We start from the raw sequence: 19,281 nt of genomic DNA, 5'->3' as shown, positions 1-19,281 counted from the left end.
GCCTTGTTACCCTCTCAGGATGCACAGAGGCAGGCTGGGGTACCTCTTATTTGCTTTTGTTGAATCCTCTTTTCTTCCTTTGACAAAAGCCAGTAGACTTTTCTTTGCAATAATTCTGATTTAGCTTCTAGATAAAAAGTGCTAAATTATTGTTTGAATAGTTGCTAAATTCAGTAAAAATAGATCTGAGGCCCCAGCATTTAGTAGCCTGTTTGGGTTGTTTATCTGAAAATGATGGTGTATGAGTTACACTGGAACGCCTACATTTTACAGCAGAAATGTGAACAGTGTCTTTGATCATGATGTATCAGAGCAAACTGTGACATTTGCTTCAGAAGAGAAAGTTAGTAATGTTGCTACCATCTTGTAACCCATCCTTTGACCCCCATTTCACAGTTGCAGCACTCTAAAAAATAACTGCTTTCAGCCACTTTCCTAACTGTTGCAGAAGGAGCAAATCAGGAATCATAAGGCACACACACAGTACAACAATAATGGATTTAGTTCTGATTGAAGGGTCAGAACATTTAGTTCTGACTGTTGTGGAGATGCCAAATCCCACACTGCAAGTACCAGCGATACAACAAATTGCTCCATTCATTGGTTACTGCTGACATGGCCTTCTTGCAACTCAATCACTTCCACAGCTCAAATATATTTCTCATTCAAAGACAATATTAGGTCTTCAAAGTCCTCTTATTAACTGTTGTTTAGATAACTACAAGATTTTTAGACATCTCTTGCCACTGTTTTAAATAAGCCATCAGTAACATTTTTTATTGGCTTGCTAGTTTTGTTTCTCATAACATGGTAATTATGCAGCTTCTAAAAGCACGTTAAGAGAAAAAGAATTTCAAGGAAGTCATGGTCAATGGGAGTTCATTTTAAAATTTTTAATAGTTTTTACTTCTCTGAAACTCTAGCTAGATCTGTGCAGCTTTCTTACATATTTTCACCAGGTCTCTATGTGGATGAGTATATGGCTCAACAAAATACAGGTGAAATGAATGAAATCATGGTGAAAATATGGTTTTGTTCTATATCATTAAATTCTTTAAGTGTAATGTATTCCTAAGTCTAGGCCCACGAGAGAAATCTCTAGGCACTTCTGCCAAGAATCACAAATTGAGGTGATTAACATCCCTTCCCATTTTTTTTCTCTTTCATTATAATTTTTTCTATTCTTATCTTGCAAAGTTAAATGCAGAACTTGTTATATCAACATTGTTACTAATAGCTTGATGGTGCCATGTAGTGTATTATCATGACATAACCTATAAATTGGTGGACAAATTGTAAGAAAGTCACATTGTAAGAAACCATATTGTAATTCATCAGAATGTCCTATATTCTGAATGGATCATTTTTCATTGTGTAGTTGTGATAAAATTGAAAAGTTTAAGTCTTTTCATTCAAAAGGAAAAATTGGCTGAAGGGAAAACTAGCGAATGTTTGTTCTGTAAGTTAATGATTAAATTTAAAAGATTGAATTATGAAGTTATATATCCTTAGAATAACTTAATGAATCTCAGGTGCTTTTGAAACAAAACAAAGCAAAACAAAACAAAACAAAAAAACAAAGCAAACAAACCAAAAAAACCAAACCATCTTCTGGAGTCACCCAGAGTCGTTGTATCATGCCTCTGTTGGGAGGTTGATTAGCCAGTTCATTTTAACTTGTTTGTTGTTTTAATTTTATTCAGTTTACCTGAAAGTAGAAGTACACAATATAAAAAGCAGAAATGTCACTGTTTCTCTTTTGTTTGTGTCTGTTTTCTTTGTTGCTAGACAACATGTTATTTTTTAGTTGATTTCCCATAATTAAAAAAATACCACTATAGCAGATAATATGAGAGAAAGTAAAACAACATACTGTCTCTTTTGTCCTCATAATGGGAAGGTATTTGTCTGGATAAGGTTACAGTTGCTTCTAAGTATAAATTACTTAATTGTTTTCAGTAGGGCTGTTGTGTGAGCTCCAGGACTCGGCAGTCTAATCTAAAGCAGAACTCTCTGTCTCTGAAAGAATGTTTCTGGGGATGATCTTTGCAGGACAGACTACTAGGTCGCCAGGGACCGGGCAGATTGGGTTTTATTAGTACTTTTTGTTTAGTCTTAGAAGAGCATGTAGATAATAAAGAATGACATTATACTTTTAATTCTTTGTAATTTTTAGGCATAGAAAAGGCCACTGCCAAAAAAAAAGGTAGTCTTCACAATAGCTGAATACAGAAGTTGCAGGCATAGTTTTTGAAAATTTTAATAACAGCCTGGGTTTTTTAGCTACAAATATGAGTTTATGCTATTAATGTAATCCAAGTGGTGGTAAATATCAGTAAATTTATTAGGTGTACATTCCACTGATGCCTTTTCAATGGAAAAGGGAGAGAGTGACACCCCATTAGTACCATCTAATGCAGCTGGAACCATGTTGTTGTGTACTCACAGGGCAGCTCCATCCTCCTGGATAAAAATAAATTTCATTCCATCTAAGTTTGTATATGGATGGACAAGCCTGAGTGCACAGCTTAGCAAAGAGCTCTCCCTCTGCATAAACACTCTCTCAAAGCCAAAGCTGGAGGCCAGTTCAGTCAAGATATGTGCTGGTATAACAACAAATTGTACTTAAGATGTTGTTTTAATTGACATATCTGTGGACAGTCAAACCTCTACTTTAATCTGGCTTGTATCAACCAATAAACTCACAACTTTTGTGGGAAAACAAGCCCTGGCCCTACCCAAATCTTATTCCTCTGCGCAGAGTTTATAGAAAACTATGTAGCAGGGTGCATTAGTTACAGCGCACTCAAGGATTCACTAGGAGGGAAGAAAAGGACTTGTCCTCATGTGAACTCTGCATAAGATGCCTGCAATTCCTTCTGGGGGCTTTTGAGGTGACATGAACTGAGGTTATGTTGGAGATGGAGGTAGAATTATAACATAAATTTATGTAAGTTTTAGGAGCATATTTAAAATTCTTAATTAATTGATTTTTTAAATATCCCTGTTAGCCAAATGCTTGCAACAGTCCAAAGATGAGCAAATGCCAGTACAGCAAGAGTAAATTTAGCATCCACCACTATGCTAAAAAAAAGTTATCCAAAACATAAGGCACAAGGAAGGGCGATTTCAGGGTTGTTTTTGTTGTTAGGGTGTTTTTTTCAGATTTTCCTCTGGAAAGATAGAATTATTATCTTGGGGAAAAAAGGGGGCTCACTTAGAAGCTTTTTCCAGGGCGAGCCATGCACATATACAAACCTGCACAGACAAACACAGAGATATGTATACCCTATGTTGCCTCAGAGCCAGTAAGTCTGGCTCCAGAGGATGAAGGCCTGTCCAAGGGGTCTTTCACTGGGCATGTAGGGAAAGCAGGAGCACAAATAAATACTTGAATATATGTTAAAAGCCACACGATTTATCACTGATTTTCAAGTAGCTTGCTTCCAAATGCTTATTGCATGTTTGCATTACGATGTTTTACTTTCTTTTCTCGTCTCTGTCTTGAATAATGTTCTGTCTTTCCCCTCTGCCTCCATTTATTTGGTCCTTACACCCCATCCAGCTTTCTTTTTGTAAACAACATAGTAAATTTTAATGTGGGAGCATCTATGCCTTCACTTTATTAAGCTTTTGGTGCCCAGCAATACTAGTATAAACATTTCTGGTTTTACATTTTTATCTCAATTGTTTCATCTGCTGTCTGTTTAAACTAGACACCAGCAGGGTTGCAGTCCTTAGCAGGCAATCCCATTCCTCCAGTAAGGATGCCTATTTTGTATGAAGCATGTGATGTTAGAAAGGTTTGTTAGTATATACAACAATGAGACAGCTAGGATGCCATCTATGGTTTTTGTTGGAGCCTATTATCTTACACAGTACCTACAACCTGTTAAGTGTCATTTAAATGCTGCAAAACTTCTTCTTTAGTCTGGTGCAAGATATTTTTATATATGCAACTTGTGTTATTATCAGTAGGACGTACATCTACTCTGTGCCCTACTCCTGGCATGATACAATAACTAGGAATTTATAGCTGCACTCTAAATGAGCAAGAATTTCTGTATAAGCACTACTGAATATATACTGGGATATCTTGTTTTTACCATGTTCCAGGGAAGAAAAGTTTGGCAAGTTTTCATACCTTGATGTACAGCTTCAAGAGCAAAAAAGGAATAATGTATAGCTGAAATGCCTCACCATCGCTGAAAGGCTCTGAAAAGCTGCAGCAACACATAAATAAAGAGTAACCCACCACTCTGTGCCAACTACGACTTAGTTGGGAAACTATGCAATGATTAAACAATGAAATTAAACACATGGAACCTGGTACATTTAAATATTTAAATGCCACTTTTCATAACAAATCATACTAATGCATAACTCTGAGTCTGACCTTGCTTTAGGATGGTGTATGACACTGCAAGCAAGACAGATAACAGTGCATTCCTCTACATCTTCAGTTATGACCTCTGTTCTCCCATAAAGGTAGGGCTACCTATATGAGATCTTGATTATGAAATTTCTTTGTTTTTATATATTTATCAGGGATATGACAGTCATTTTTAAGGGAAAGTTTTCATATGAGCATAAATCTCAAGTAAATCCATCGACCTCAGTAATGCTATAAGAAAATGCAAGTCTGGCTCCTTGAGGGCTGCTACTTAAAAGTTTCTTCTTAATATTGTAACTACTGCTCACATTACTTTATTGGATAACTCCATGGCTTTTTTCAGTGGAATTATGTCCCCACTTTACCTGCTATTCAGGTAAACTTCACAGTGGAAAGTTCATTCAGATGTCCTTCAGGAAAGAAGGTTTGCAGGCAGGAGAAAACCTCCAGCAGAAGGAAACCTCTGAGCCAGCTGTGTAACAAAGAAAAATATTGCTATGTGTTTCCCACAGAAGTTAATACTTCAAAATGGAAAGGTCAGTAGGAATCTATTCAGAGGCATACGGAACAGGAGCTCTCAATCTTTTAGTGATTTCTTTTTGTGTCAGCAAAGAGCTGGTTATAAGATGTTGGCCCCTCCTTGTTTCCATGTCAGAACTGTATTAAAAGATGCATGTAAATACATTAAGTGCTTTCCTAAAATTAATTTCCCCTTGAAAGCCATTGCATGACTGTAACAGCATCGTGCAGTCATTGGGTAACTTGCCACCGTCTGTTTATGACATATCTACAGGGGAATTGGTAACAGCTAAGCTCACTTAACTAAGAGGTTAAAACAGCAAGAAAAACAAGGTACCTTGGGGTCTAACTCTGGATAATAGCTTGAGTTCAGATCAGCATTTTCCACAGATCTCAACTCCAGGTGCCAAGCAGAGCTAAACCAGACTTGCATGTCACTGTCTTAGCCAAGGTTTTGTGTAGCAGGAGGGGGTGGGAAAAAGCTCAGGCTGGGACTATGCTGCTCTAAAGGTCATTCTGCCTTGCAGAGGGAGCCTGCAGCAATGTGAATTCCTGAGTCAAGACTGTCAGGAAATGTTTTTTAGCTGAAGCTACCTTTGAAACCATGTTAAAAAAATCAGTGAAAATGGATCATTCTCACAGAAGGCCTTTATCACAGGGGCATTTTCTCTTGGAGGGAATTTATATTGATGCAAGTTTTTTAACCAGATTTAATCCTAAAAGCATAGAATTTGTGAAACAGACATGCAATAGCCCTTGGGGATTATTATTGTAGCCCCACCCTGACACCTGCACGTCTTCTGTTTGTTCAGATATTGCCCCAGGGAAAACATTTGCCCCAGCCTGCAAGCTTAAGACTTTATAAGGATTTTCTGTCACATATGTTCTGTCTCACCATTCCAACTTTTCTATTAAATCCATGTAAGTGTATACTAAGTGTGTATTAAGGTCTAGTGACACATCCAGCATCATCCTTCATTCTTTTTAAGTTATTCTTGTGGGATGCTTTTATGTTTGTGCACATGTGCGTGTGTATCTAGCCTGACAACCCTCTGTCCGTCCGTCCATCCATCCGTTCGTCCGTCCATGCCTCCCTCTCTCCCTCTCTCCCTCTCACGGGGACTGTTGGGCAGCAAGGGTGGTGGGGACATGTCAGTGTGGCTCAGGCTGTGGCCCTCTCACTCCTAGGCTGAGAGGTCATGTCTAAATCTCATTTCCTGATGCTGTGGACAGAAGTCTAAACACTTAGTGCCTTCATCTCTCGAACAAGATATTGACTTGGGGCTTCTGGATGTCAAAGATTTCAGGGAATATTTTAGAAATAAAGGGGAATAACCCCAATGCCTTGGCTGACATCCCAGTTTTCAGCAGAGCTAGCATCAAAACAGAGTGTGATTAATGCTAAGTACATAATGGCTGCCACATTTGCCTTTGCAAGCAGAAGGTCTCTTGCAAACAAGCTTTTTATTCTTTCTTTCTGATTCCAGTTAAAAATCAAACATTTTCTTTAACTGCAGGACAAGCACTGTAAAATATGTTAGTGCTGTAGTGTTTTACAAAATTATCCTGACTTATGAATGTTTTCACTGCCAATTTTAAATTGGTGTAATTTAAATACTTTCAGATTTCCATTCCTCTTAAATAAGACAGCAGTCTGTGGCCTGAACTTTCTTTCTTCAAACTCAATACCACTGCTTCTGTTAATCTCTGTAAAGACAGAATGGTACTTACTGTTCAAAGATGGCATTTTGAGTGTAATAATAAGCTTTACTCATTCCTATTGCTCTTGAAATTTGATGTAGCTAATGCTGGAGAAGCTTAAGTGACCAAGTTTAGTTTTATTTTCAGAATTACACTCTCTCCCAAACTATGTGTTTAGAAAATCACTATGTTTTTGCTAGCAAGCACAGAGGAAGGAGGCTCAGACAGTTCCCATATTGATCATATGTGCTTCAGACTTAATACGAAGAGAAACTCTTTTAGAAGCAAATGTTACCATAAAAATGTATCTCAAGCCACACAAAAAATTCACTTTTCCAGGTGGTGACATTGGACTGTGCTAGTCATTTGGGGCAGTGAGCAGCAGCTGACAGCTCTGGGATGTGGAAAGGAATGCTTTCTGAGATCATAGAATATCCTGTATTGGAAAGGACCCACAAGGATTATCAAGTCAAACTGCTGGCCTTGAATAGGAGCACCCTAAGGGGTCACACCTGGGAGGCTTGTCCAAATGCTTCGTGGGTTTTGGCAGGCTTGAGATCAGTGCCTGCCCCTCTACTTGCCCTCGTAACAAAGCTGTAGACTGCTGGGAGGTTTCCTCTCAATCTCCTCCAAGATGAACAATACCCACTAGCTTTGCCCTTGCAGGAATTGAGTTTCTAGAGAGTGGGAAATGAATAATTAAAATGGCAGAAACTTGCTCTCCAAAACTGTAGGAAGTACAGAGGTGGAATATATCCCCCCCTGAGGTGCAGCCCTGAGGCCAGCTTGGCCAGCTCTGCATGCAGCAGCAAGCTGCAGCTGCACCTTAGAGAGAAACCCCGTGAGCACTGCAGTAAAATACTGGCTGTAACACCTTCTCTTTGCTATGGCAGAGCTCAGCTTCTCAGACACAGTGAGCAGGACACACTTGTCGCTGGCTGATCTTCAAGTCCTCAGGGTGCTGGCAGAGGTCATTTACCCACTGTGGCTGCTTCTGTCACTGCAGCTTGGCTAGGCCAAGGGAACAGGCAGTGCTTCCCAGGAGAGGCCCCAGCGTTCTGCACTACAGAGCCTGGTGTGGCACTGCACCAGGGGGCTGTCAGTCCAAAATACCTTCTTTAGCTTTGTGCTGGGACTCATGAGGAAAATGATTACATATCTGCTTGCATTTACTATCATTTTCTCTTCTATTTTGCATTTTCTCTGTAAAGTCCACAATGCTTTTCATGTCATGGTCCATTCTCTTCATTAATTTTTATAGAAATACAGGTGATATGCAGGTCAACAGATGTTTTGGTATCAGAGATATATAACATCAGGAGGTTGTGTTGTTTTGGCTTTTCTTATTATTTGCATAATTTCAACAGGAAAATTGTTGAATTTGCTTCCCTTTGCCTCCCTGTAATTTAGAAGGAAATAATATCACAACTTTTCCACAGCCACAGCCACCTCCCTAGTTTACCAATTGTAGAGAAAGAGCTAATTTTCCAGGGCTGGGAAAATGTAATTGAAACAATGGGGACACATCATTACTGTGAACATAGCTGGTTAGGAAGATCCATGATAAGTCTTCAGAACATAACATTTTTCTCATTCAAAAAACCCAACTTTTAAAAAATACTTTTTTTAAAAAAACCCTATCTTTTTAAGCTTTTTAAAAGTCTTAGAGGGAACATCTTTCTAGATTGGCACATGAACACTGGTGTTGTTGCCAGACTAACAACTATGAGGAACCACCTATTTTTCCTGTTCTTTGTGGAGACACTGGGATGCAAAGGCAGATGTGAGCATAGCTTGAAGATTTTGCACTGCCTTGCAAAGTAACTGTTTAATGTGTATTTGTAGACTGACGCTGGAAACACTTCATAATTAGTCTGTGTCTAAGTACGCCAAAATATTTTTGTTGTGATATTTGAATGTTACATTTTACAGATGATTTGTAAAACAAAAAGGAAAATGTTACCAGGAAAGAGGGTAGGGACAAAAATATCTCTGCTGATTTTAAACTGCCAGACATAAAGGCAATTACCAGAGCAGACTGTGGAGATGTGCACCCGAAGGAGGCCTTAAGGGCATGCTTTGATATTGTCAGAATCAGAGGAATGTCTGCTTTGTGCTAATTTGTGTCAGTGTAGTTGGCTTGCATATAGACTTTAAATGAACTGCTGATTTTAAATAAACATGCCAGTTTTGAAAGCCTGAGTAAATCATCATCTACATAAGAAATCACAGCAAACAGACATTTCTATGAAGATTTTAATCCATGGTGAAGAATATTCAAGGTGTTGACCATTCTTACATGGATCACAGATTCGAGTATCATTACCTTTAGTGTACCAGGTGGTCAGTATGCTGTGAGTACAAAGTGTACACACAAGTGAAAAAACCTAGTTTGGCCATACAATGTTATCATGTGGCAGAAGATGGCTGTAACCTAGATCATAAAAACATCCATAAAGTACAGTAGAGCCTGGCAAGTAAGTTTTAGGTTCTTCCTTACACTTTATAATACAGTCTTTTGTTATTTGAAGGCTGCAAACATCTTGGATGCTTCCTGAATAAGCTTCTAGTCCTTCTGCCCACTTTTGAAAAGTTACTGCCTTCAGTTTCTTAGCTTCTGCACTCTTGACCAAGTTAAAGGTTTCCCTCCTTTCTTCCTATTTCTTCTTTCTTCCAATTAAGTTTCTATACTTGCCTTTCAAGCATAGCACAAGAAGGCCACTGAGAAATATCTGATGAGCAAGAAGAAAACCTTAAATGAGAAAAGTCTTTAAAGCTTTTCCACAAGGATATAATTAGAAGCTTTAGATGGCTCGTTCAGGATAGTTCAGCAAATCCCACTATTATGAAGGACATGACCAAAGGACTCATGGATGTCAACAGTGATGAGATAACTGCCTATACTTGTGATTCTGACTGATATTTGGCCTGTCAGGATGCCAAAGGATCAGTGAAATAAATTGAAATGGATCAAGGACCTGTGCAATGGGATATTTCAGAGTGATAATTCTGCCAGAGTTTCATCATTATTCCTAGGGTTGTTTTGCTGCCAAGCTTATTGCTGATTCTTCTCCACATGGACTGAAGGAGTTCAGGCCTTCTTTCCTGAGAAAGACAAGGAGCTAGACTTCCAATGGGTTTTTGGGAACAAGGCATTTTAAAAACACTGGGAATTTTAATGGAAGAAAAATAAGGCTTTGAGATGTAATTGCTGTGACCTTGGGCCATAGAGTTCAAGTCAATAACATGAACAGTCCTAGTTATAGGAACCTAGGCATAGTGTGTGAAGGATGAATCACTGATAATTAATCTAACATCCCAACATGCACTAAAGGAAAAGGATTAAAAGATAATTCATGTCAACTAGTTGTATTAAATAAGCAGATATTTGAGATTTTACCAATCAGACTTCAGATTGCAACATGGAAGTAAATGCCAAACCAGGGGTAGTCCTACTGGTAAAATAAATGTGGTTAGACTTTACCAACCTCTATGTAACAGCAGCCATATCAGGTTTGCTAAATGTTAGCAGTCTTGACTGCTATTCCAGCAATACCTTTTAAAATATGCCCATCTTTACAGCTCATCACCATACCATAGAAACTACAGTTATGATGCAAACAGGCTGCTGACAATCAAATTGACAAGGTATCTCTCTGCATTTACTGTTTGTGGTCTACAATCCACAGACTGATACATTAATTCCATCTATCAGTAAGCCTGTCTTCATATGCTCACATTCATCCTACAGATCTCCTTCAACAGTGCTAATCAGAGAAAATTTATTTTCCTGACTTTCTCTGGTTCCCTGAATGCCTGGGTGCCAAAGAGGGGGCTGGATGAATCTATTTTAAAAGAGCTGGAAGCAAAATGCTTTCATTGTCGGACTGAAAAGTTCATGCCTTGGGACAGCAGCAAATTATTCTGAAACACTACAAATATAAGAATATTAAGGGTGATTCATTAGAAGCATATTTAATGAAATACAAGGTTTTTTAGATTATTATGGTTCAGTCTTCACAGTAACTTCTGTCATGTCTTATTTGTTTCCAAAAAAAATAAAGCAAGCATCTACTTCACCTCTTTAAAAGTGAATTCTTCCTGGAGGTAAGAGCTGGGGTAGCTGTATATAATATACACACTATGCACAAGTGAATGTCACATAGCAAACTAAAGGGAAAGACTGAAATTCTCCAACTGTTTTCCATCATTCTAAATGCCAGCTTTAGCAGTACTGAGTCAGTGATGTAGCTCATGGCCCAGCTATGCAGTAATATTACATGCACTTTAATTCAAGGCAGTGGTCCTCATCCTGCTGAGGATTTGGTCACTGATGTACACTGGAGCAGGAACAGTCTTAGTAGGCAATCTTTGGTATCTAGAAGCTGCATCTCCAGATGGGTTTTTATTCAGAAAAATAGTGAAGTTTCGAAGTCCATGCTCTGATCATCCTCACTCACTCTGCATTGGCTTGGTTTGCAGAGTGGGTTTGGTGCATATGTAAGATATTCTTTCTGAGGGAAATGAAACTTTAACTTTCACTCCAAAAGTATACCAGCTGCACTGCCACCATAATTAGAGCAAAAGGATTCTGAACCACATGTATAGTAGGCACCACCCACAATATAAACCTAGAAATAGTTCAAGCATCACAGCAAATCTGATCTAAGGTAGCATGCACATATATATGTATCTCAGGGAAGTGACTGAGTCACTATGGAAGTGGCACTTAGGGACGTGGTTTAGTGGTGGAATTAGCTATGCTGGGTTAATAGACTAAATGATCTTAGAAGTCTGTTCCAACCTAAACTATCCTATAATTCAGTGGTTCTTTAAATGGAGGAATGAGTACCAGCCATTTCCAGCTGCTGATCCGCTCCTATTGCATTGAACCGTTGATGCAGATGTGACCAACATACAGCAGCATGCAGCCTGCTATGGAATATTGAACTGGGAGTCAGGTTCCCTGATGACACACATTTCCAAAACAGATCGATCAACAGTGAAAGCTGTGGAAATACAAGGGCTGTAGCTAAAGCAGTGATAATAATAATTTCTTTCAGGTGCTTCTCTGCAAGGTGAGTCTCTAGATTCTGCTTCCTTTACTCATATCAGTTACAAGCTGATGTGTTTGAAAGAGCTTGATTCACTGTTCAGCCATACACAGGTATGCATAGAGAATGTAATAGGAATGTTTAAAATAATCCCACCATAAACCAAGACCTTTCATTCTGCTTTGCCCTTGCATTTTGTTGATTTGAATGATGGTGAAGTAGGGGATATGAATGCTTCCTGACTTCTTGGACTCTATGGTCACTGAAAAGAGAAAGACATCTCTGGAAGGCTCCTGATCATCTGCCTTTGCTGACTGAGCTCACACTGTGTAAACACTCTCTTAATAGAGCAACAGAGAAACAAGCCTACTGTCAGTAGAATTAGGATGTGTAAAATGTAAACACGCATTTAGAAGAGAGAATTAATGAATTTTAATGCATTAAAAATTATGGAAAATCAATTATTTTTGTACAGCATGAGACTGAAAAAAAATGGCTATTTCAGGAGAAACTATTCTTAAATCACATTCTTAAATCTGATGCCATACATTTTTAGGTTGTAGAACCAGAGGAAAATAATCCTAAAGCTTTATGATTATTTCCTTTTTAAACTACTTGATAAAAAACAAACAGGAGAGTCCTTGCTTTAAAAAGAAAAGACCTGGCAAAGTTTCCAGCTAGAGCAAAGATAATGATTACAATCTGTTCACTGGAACATGATAAAGTCATCTGAAAAAAACTGCGAGTGCATTTTACCATCTTACGTATGTTGTTGAAAAAAAAATTATTTGAAGAAAGTATCTAACAGAAACAAGCAAATGTGGATAATTCAGCATGCAGGCTAATTCCCTTTACTTAGACTTTCCCATGTACATTTATAATTATGTAAGAATATCCCATCCTGAAAAATCCATCTCACCACTGAAAATAATAAGTTTTACTAATACTTTATCAGTCTAAAAGAGAGCTGGGGATAAACTGGTCACCACCTAAATGACAAAGGCCAAAAGCTTTTTGGTTTGGAAAAGCCAAAATCTGGCATAGTGTCAAAGGGCACTTTGGCAGAAGTCCAGTTTCTGTCATACATACCTATAAATATATATATATATATATGTATGTGTGTGTGTGTGTGTGTGTGCAAGTTTGCAGCTTTCCAGCCAGCAGCAGTTGTACCAAGGGAAAAAGACTTGCATCCGGGTCTGTTGTACCTCACAAGAGCAATGGGTGCCACAGACAGAACTGTAGTTATATGCACTTGTTTGGATTAATACAAATATCATAATTAATCTCCTGGCAGTCATTTCACAGACAGTGTGCAAATATGTACACAACTGCAGCAAAATTATTTTATTGTAATGACTGATACACATGCCAGAGAGCTAACCCATCTTCTTGCACCACCTTTAGCCCTACAGGTACTGATATGCCCAACTTCAGTTTATTACATCTTTTCATCCCCTTAAAAATTAAGGCTCCTGCTCATATTGAAGTAGAGGCCTTGATAAGTATATACTTGTTTAATTAGTGTACATGTAAGCATATGCATACCTACTAAACCTTAGAGGTTTCAATGGGACCATTACACGATTAAACCTCATTATATTGATTAATATTGTGTGGAAAAAAATGTTTCACAGATTTCTTTACAGTCCTCCTCTAACTTCACTAAAGTTAATTAATGCATCCCCTTCTAGGTATGCCTATGCAAAGACTAGCCAAGGAAGATGACTCTTGCCTCATGCAGCCAGCCATTGGGTGCTGTGCCCTTGGGAAGTGGACCCAGCTCCCAAAGCAGGCATTACAGCCAGCAAACAGAGGTCATTAGTTGTTGGCAGATAGGGTGTATACAAAAGATGTCCGCAGAACAAGTACAGTGGCTTGAACTCTGTTCTCTGCCTTGCCTCAAGGTCTCTGTTACTGTCTTTGGTTTCACTGTTCAGGATCCTGCTGGCATTCACCACCTGTTCATTTGTAGTTCTGTCCCAAGCCATCTGTCCTTTCTGTTGCTCTGTCTGCTCCTTCTTCTGGACTCACCTTATGAATTACACTGGTTTTCTGGCTCTATCTGAAGTTCAGCTATGCTCTTGTCAAAGTGCATGCAAGCTTCCTGGTGCCAGACCCTACATCCAACCATATGCCTGCCTTACTCGGTCAGGCTAATGAGCATTAGATGTCTCTGGTTCTTGATTTCAGATTGCCTTAATTATATCACCTGGCTCCTGCCTCCACCCAGACTCAAACCCCAGGGCTTCACTGCGAGTCTTGTAACTCCCATGTCCCGTCATAACAGTCTTCATAGACAGGTGCAGACAGACAGTAGCTTGTTTTGCTGGTGCTCCAAGCTGAGCAGAAATGAGCCAGCTTTGGTCTCGAAGCTGTAGCTGACTCCTACATCACCTGAAAGGGAGAGCTTTTTTATAACCAGGAAAGATATGCAGCAGCTTGGATCGCAGACAAACTGTATCCATCTCTGTCTATACTTGCTCACTTAGACATACTGTGTAAACTTGTACTAACTTTTAGGGTACAGATTAAATTTAGATACCAAGTAGAGACACATTGTTCACATGTCTCAAACGTTCACCCAGATATTGAGCAGTATCCTCTGTGGCACATAGGTAAATAGAGGAGAGGACCACGGCAGAAAGATTTCTACTAACCTTTCTAAAAACTGGTTATAGCTTGTCTGTGAATGTTATCTATGTTGACCATGTCATTCAGATGAAGCATAGAAATTGCATTTCATTAATTTGAGTATCAAGCAAATTCTAGTCTGAAGCACACTTTTTGAATGTGTTGGGTTGATCTTGGCTGGATACCAAGCTTTTCTATCACTCTCCCTTCTGAGCTGGAAAGGGGAGAGAAAATAAGAAAATTACTCATAGGTTGAGATAAGGCAGTTTACTAAAGCAAAAGTGAAAGTCTGTGTGTGCAAGCAAGAGGAAAAAAAAATTTTCTCTACTTCCCATTGGCAAGTGATGTACCAGGAAGCAGGGCTTCGGCATGCACAGTGGTTGCTCCAAAAGGCAAATGTTGTAAATAATGCGTGCTCTCCTCTTCCTCCTTTTTGTTTCCTTAGCCTTTATATCTCAGCTGACATCTTTTGGTATGGAAGAGCCCTGTGGTCAGTTTAGGTCAGCTGGCCTAGTTGTGTCCCCTTCCAGCCTCTTGCCCACCCCAGCCTACTGATGGAGGGCAGTGCTGGAGAAAACAGTGCTGATGCTGTGCCAGTACTGCTCAGCAGTAGCCAAAACTGCAGGGTGTTATCAAGGCCTTTCTAGCTGCCAATGCAAAACACAGCACTGTGAGGGGTGCTATGGGAAAATGAACTCCATCTCAGCCAGACCCAATAAAGTGCGTTAGGCGTCTCTTTGTTTCAGTAGAGTTAGTCTAGACTTCCTCAAAATCTGTTTTTCTCTAAGTGGAACACAAATCTTATTTCCAAAGTACTAGAATTTGAAGTTTAGGCCTTTATCCAGGGTAGTTACAGTAAGTTTACACCAGTTGATGATTTGATCCCATGTAACATCCACACCAGCAGATGAAATATCAACAGACATAGAAGATGCCAGAAAGAGGTGCTTGAGCTACCTTAAAGCTAACTAGTTTGCTATTGGTTGTAATATCAGCAGAGTTCAAGTGTAAACTAAGTTAGGCTAGATCTAACTTAGACTACTGAAATTTTGTAGCTTAAGTTGAGCTCTGTGCTTGCATAACTTGTACCCAACACAAACCTAGCAAAGACACTGTACACTGGAATCATTAAAGCAAATATTGAATCTAAAGGCTCCCTATTTTATGACAACTTTAAAAGCAAATGAAGCATTTACTACCTTCCAAATTGTTTTTAATACCTGAGTACCTCAACGGGTCTGCTTGTAAGTACTGTACGATGTGAGCAAGGGCACAGTGGCAGGATCTGGCCATAAATGCTTTAAGGCATGTGACAGAAACAGAGATTTTTGTGCTTTTGTTTCTAGGTAACTGCCTGGTTTTGTTTAACTATGTTTTGATTATGGTATGGACTTCATTAAACACTGTATGGGCAAATGGCATGCTTTATATTATATTTAGCTTTATCTCTCTACTTATGAGGACCGCGTGGGGTAATTGCTTCTTTGAGGGCTGATCCTCATCTCTTTATTAAAGCTAAAGTGTGAATGTGTGGGAACATTATATAACAGGAGAATGAGATTCCAGCTCTGCTGTAATATGTTGAACCTGAATAAATAGTCAGGCTGGAAATTGTCTGTGTGTTGTATAACCCCTTCATAAGTTAACGCATAATTAAATTACAGATTTTGGAACTTATACTGGAAATAATTTACTTGCATAAGAAACTCTAGTGGGATTCAGTGGGACATCATTGGGAGCTAATACAATGTCAGTAAAGCAAGTAGGAGTTTCTAAACTGAGCCTTGACTGTTTGAAGTGAAAACAATTAATACATCTAGGCATTCTCTAGACAGAGCAACTGTCTAATGTGACCTGTATGTATTACCTATACAATTACTATACTTCTAGAGGAAATAGTCATTAAAACTACTGCACATATTTGGGGTATAAAACAATATTATATATATTTTCCTTTGTGCTTACTGCTGCTGCAGAGAAGTGTGAGTGTTATACAATGGTGATTGTACGCAGGATACAGCTGCAAAATATTTCTATTTTTTGTGGGGAACTGCATGGCATCTCTTTGAAAGTAAGAATCTTTGGAAATATGCAATGCAGAAAAGCAGTGAAATAAATTTTGAATTTTAATTAAGGATTAGCTTTTTTACAAAAATAAGATATAGCAATTGTGCTTTAAACCATTATTTTTTACACTGTTTGCTTTTCTATAATAGTTAGACCTCCTTTATAACCTTATCTAAATGCAAGTGTTGGGGGAGTAGGACCAGATCCTTCTCATTTTGAAGTAATTGTTTGCCGTTTATTTTACTGGGAGTACCACAGTGATTTTATAAAGATCATAAGATTTAATATTATGTATAAATTTAAAATTATGCAAACTCTATCTTTTTTAAATATGGGAGCCCACAGAATTGTTACACAGGTATTTAGCACAGAAATCACTTTTGTGTTAGTGCACGAATTTTTTTTTCAGAGTGCTCTTAGCTCAATCAAAATTCCCACTGCAAGAGAAGATGCAGCATTGGGTGCTGTATCTCTAGTAGACTACTATATCTTTATAAAGGCTTTAATTTAAATATTTTAGATCTTAAATTGTGAATGGCACTGAAAAGATTCTAACTAATATGATCAAAATTCTTTATTCAACTCCTGAGGTTCAAATACAAACTTCGGTCAGAAATGTAAAATTAAGAATTTTAAGTTATTTATCCCATGTAAAATCAAGATTCAGGTGCACAGACAGGAATGTTAAAAGTTCCTATTGTTTATTCTACCTATCAGGCCACAGTCCTAAATTAGTTATCAAAATGTTAATAAAAAATAATTAAAACAATTACATCTTAAAAGTTAATCTTCTAACTATAATTGTATACACAAGTAGATAATTTTGCTATTATTAACCTACTTGAAATAAGGTAATTTTTTTATCTGTCTATCCTATCTATCTACTCATCTATCTTAAATGAGTGTAATGTAGAACTTTTCTAGGACCAGCCTTTACTTTCTTGACCCAGTTCCATAGAGGGAGAAAGCAATCAAATGCACATAACTAGAAATCAAGGAATGCTTAATAAAACCAAGCCAAGTGTCTGATCTCAGCAAAATCAGTGTTTTAGATTTCAGTCAGTGCTTGAAGTAAAAGTATACCATACCTGTCATATAGAAGTACATAGTATATACACTATACCTGTGTAGTATATACACTATACCAGTGCTGTAACATGGAAGTGACCACGACCCAAACACACCTGGAAGGAAGAGACAGGTAGACATGGGAGATGAAGAACCACACTGTCTGGCTGTGAGTTTCTGCTGGGGTCCTGGCTCACTTCATGCCACTGTTGCTGTACACTCAGGACTGAATGTGTGCTAAGTGTCCTCAAGACTGTCAGTTTTTAAAATTAAGACTGCCAAGAATGGGAAAGTTGTTTTTATAATTTAACATGAAAATTATTTATCCCTCCACTCACTGCAGTATTTGCACAGAATCCTATTGGCTGGCTGCCAGGTGGAAGTAAAAAGGAAATCACATGAAGACAGATACATTATGTCCACAGAGAAGACAAAGACAGTGCTCGCTTGCCTTTCTCAAGTTAGCAGATTTATTTTCCACATGCCAGAATCCAGATCCAAAGGACACCAAACCATTAAAGAAATCTTTCCAGACATGAAAAAATAATGATTTAATAGCCACAGCTAAAACCACAGGTGAGATTTCTTGTGATGGTTGAGACTACTTAATATATTCCTGCTTCCAAGAAGTGTGACTCTGTCCTTCCTCAGCCTGATCACATACTCCCAACTCTTTCGGAAGCCTCCTGTCACCCTTTGATACATTTGTTCTGCTTGCTAGACCAGCAGTAAAATGAGCTGAGCCAAGAAGTAAATAGCCTGCTGGTTTAGCCAACTCATTCAGGTGTCAAAAGAACACCAAAGCCTGTTTTGAGAAAAGATTGGGAAGGGCATCCAGAGGTAGGGAATGGGCAGTACAAAAAAAAAGAGGACTGGACTCTTCTGTGTCAGTAACCTGCCTGAATGTCTTCATTATCTAGTGAAACCTCAACTTAGGTCTCCAAGAAAATGCTGGAAGACATGTCTTTCTCTCAGGCAAAGAGAAGTCTGAGTCATATATCCAAATTATTTAGGGAAATAAAAATATTGGCTAAAATCTAGAGGTTACAGCCTTTCCCTCACCTTACATTGAGTGGCTAAATAATGCTTTGGTGAAAAGAACATGGGTTTGAGTTACATAATTTTACAGGTTCCTCTCAAGTGTTTTGAGTTCCCATGATGAATGGGGGAGTTGCAGGCCAGCACACCAATACTGGAATGGTTAAGAAATGCAATTTCATCAGATGGGGGTTGAAAGCCACAAGCCTATCAAACCAGAAGTCATTTAAGAAGATTCTAAAGTATACATCTCTGCATTTATGATATAGATGTTAAAGTTTCTGGAGTACCTTATTGTTACATAAGTGGCTGCTGTAATTTTGCCTCAGATTATTGTCTCAGTTAAGTAACCCTTCATTTAAACTGATAAGATGAAGCAATTCAATTTCTTTATGGCCTTGTGCTAGGGAAAAATAGGAGGTCACCAAAGAAGAAATTACTCGATGGTTTGGGAGGAAGTCTGACCAGTTGAGATGTAGTGTGAGAAGATACCTGCAAAAGTAGCTTTCCATAGCAAACAGAGGGCTTGTAACAAATTCAGGAGAGAGAAAAACAGTAGAAGTGTTTATTAGGGCAATGAACTACTAGAAGAAGTGATTTCTGAGCAAGAAAACTGCTTTCAGTTGCTTGTTTCTATTGTATTCAGAGACATGTCTTTATGAATATTCTTATAAATAAGCATTGTTGTATGCTAACAGCCAGTCCTCTTTCTCAAAATAACCTCCTCATTTTGGTGGCTGTCTGAATAGACTAAAGGATGACATTATTTTTGCAGTGATATAGGTGGATCACTTGTGCTACTACAAT

This window comes from Sturnus vulgaris, chromosome 5, assembly GCF_052056855.1.
Source record: "Sturnus vulgaris isolate bStuVul1 chromosome 5, bStuVul1.hap1, whole genome shotgun sequence".
In the NCBI taxonomy this organism is placed as follows: domain Eukaryota; kingdom Metazoa; phylum Chordata; class Aves; order Passeriformes; family Sturnidae; genus Sturnus; species Sturnus vulgaris.
The sequence above is the reverse complement of the archived record's forward strand: the minus strand, read 5'-3'. Positions refer to the sequence as shown.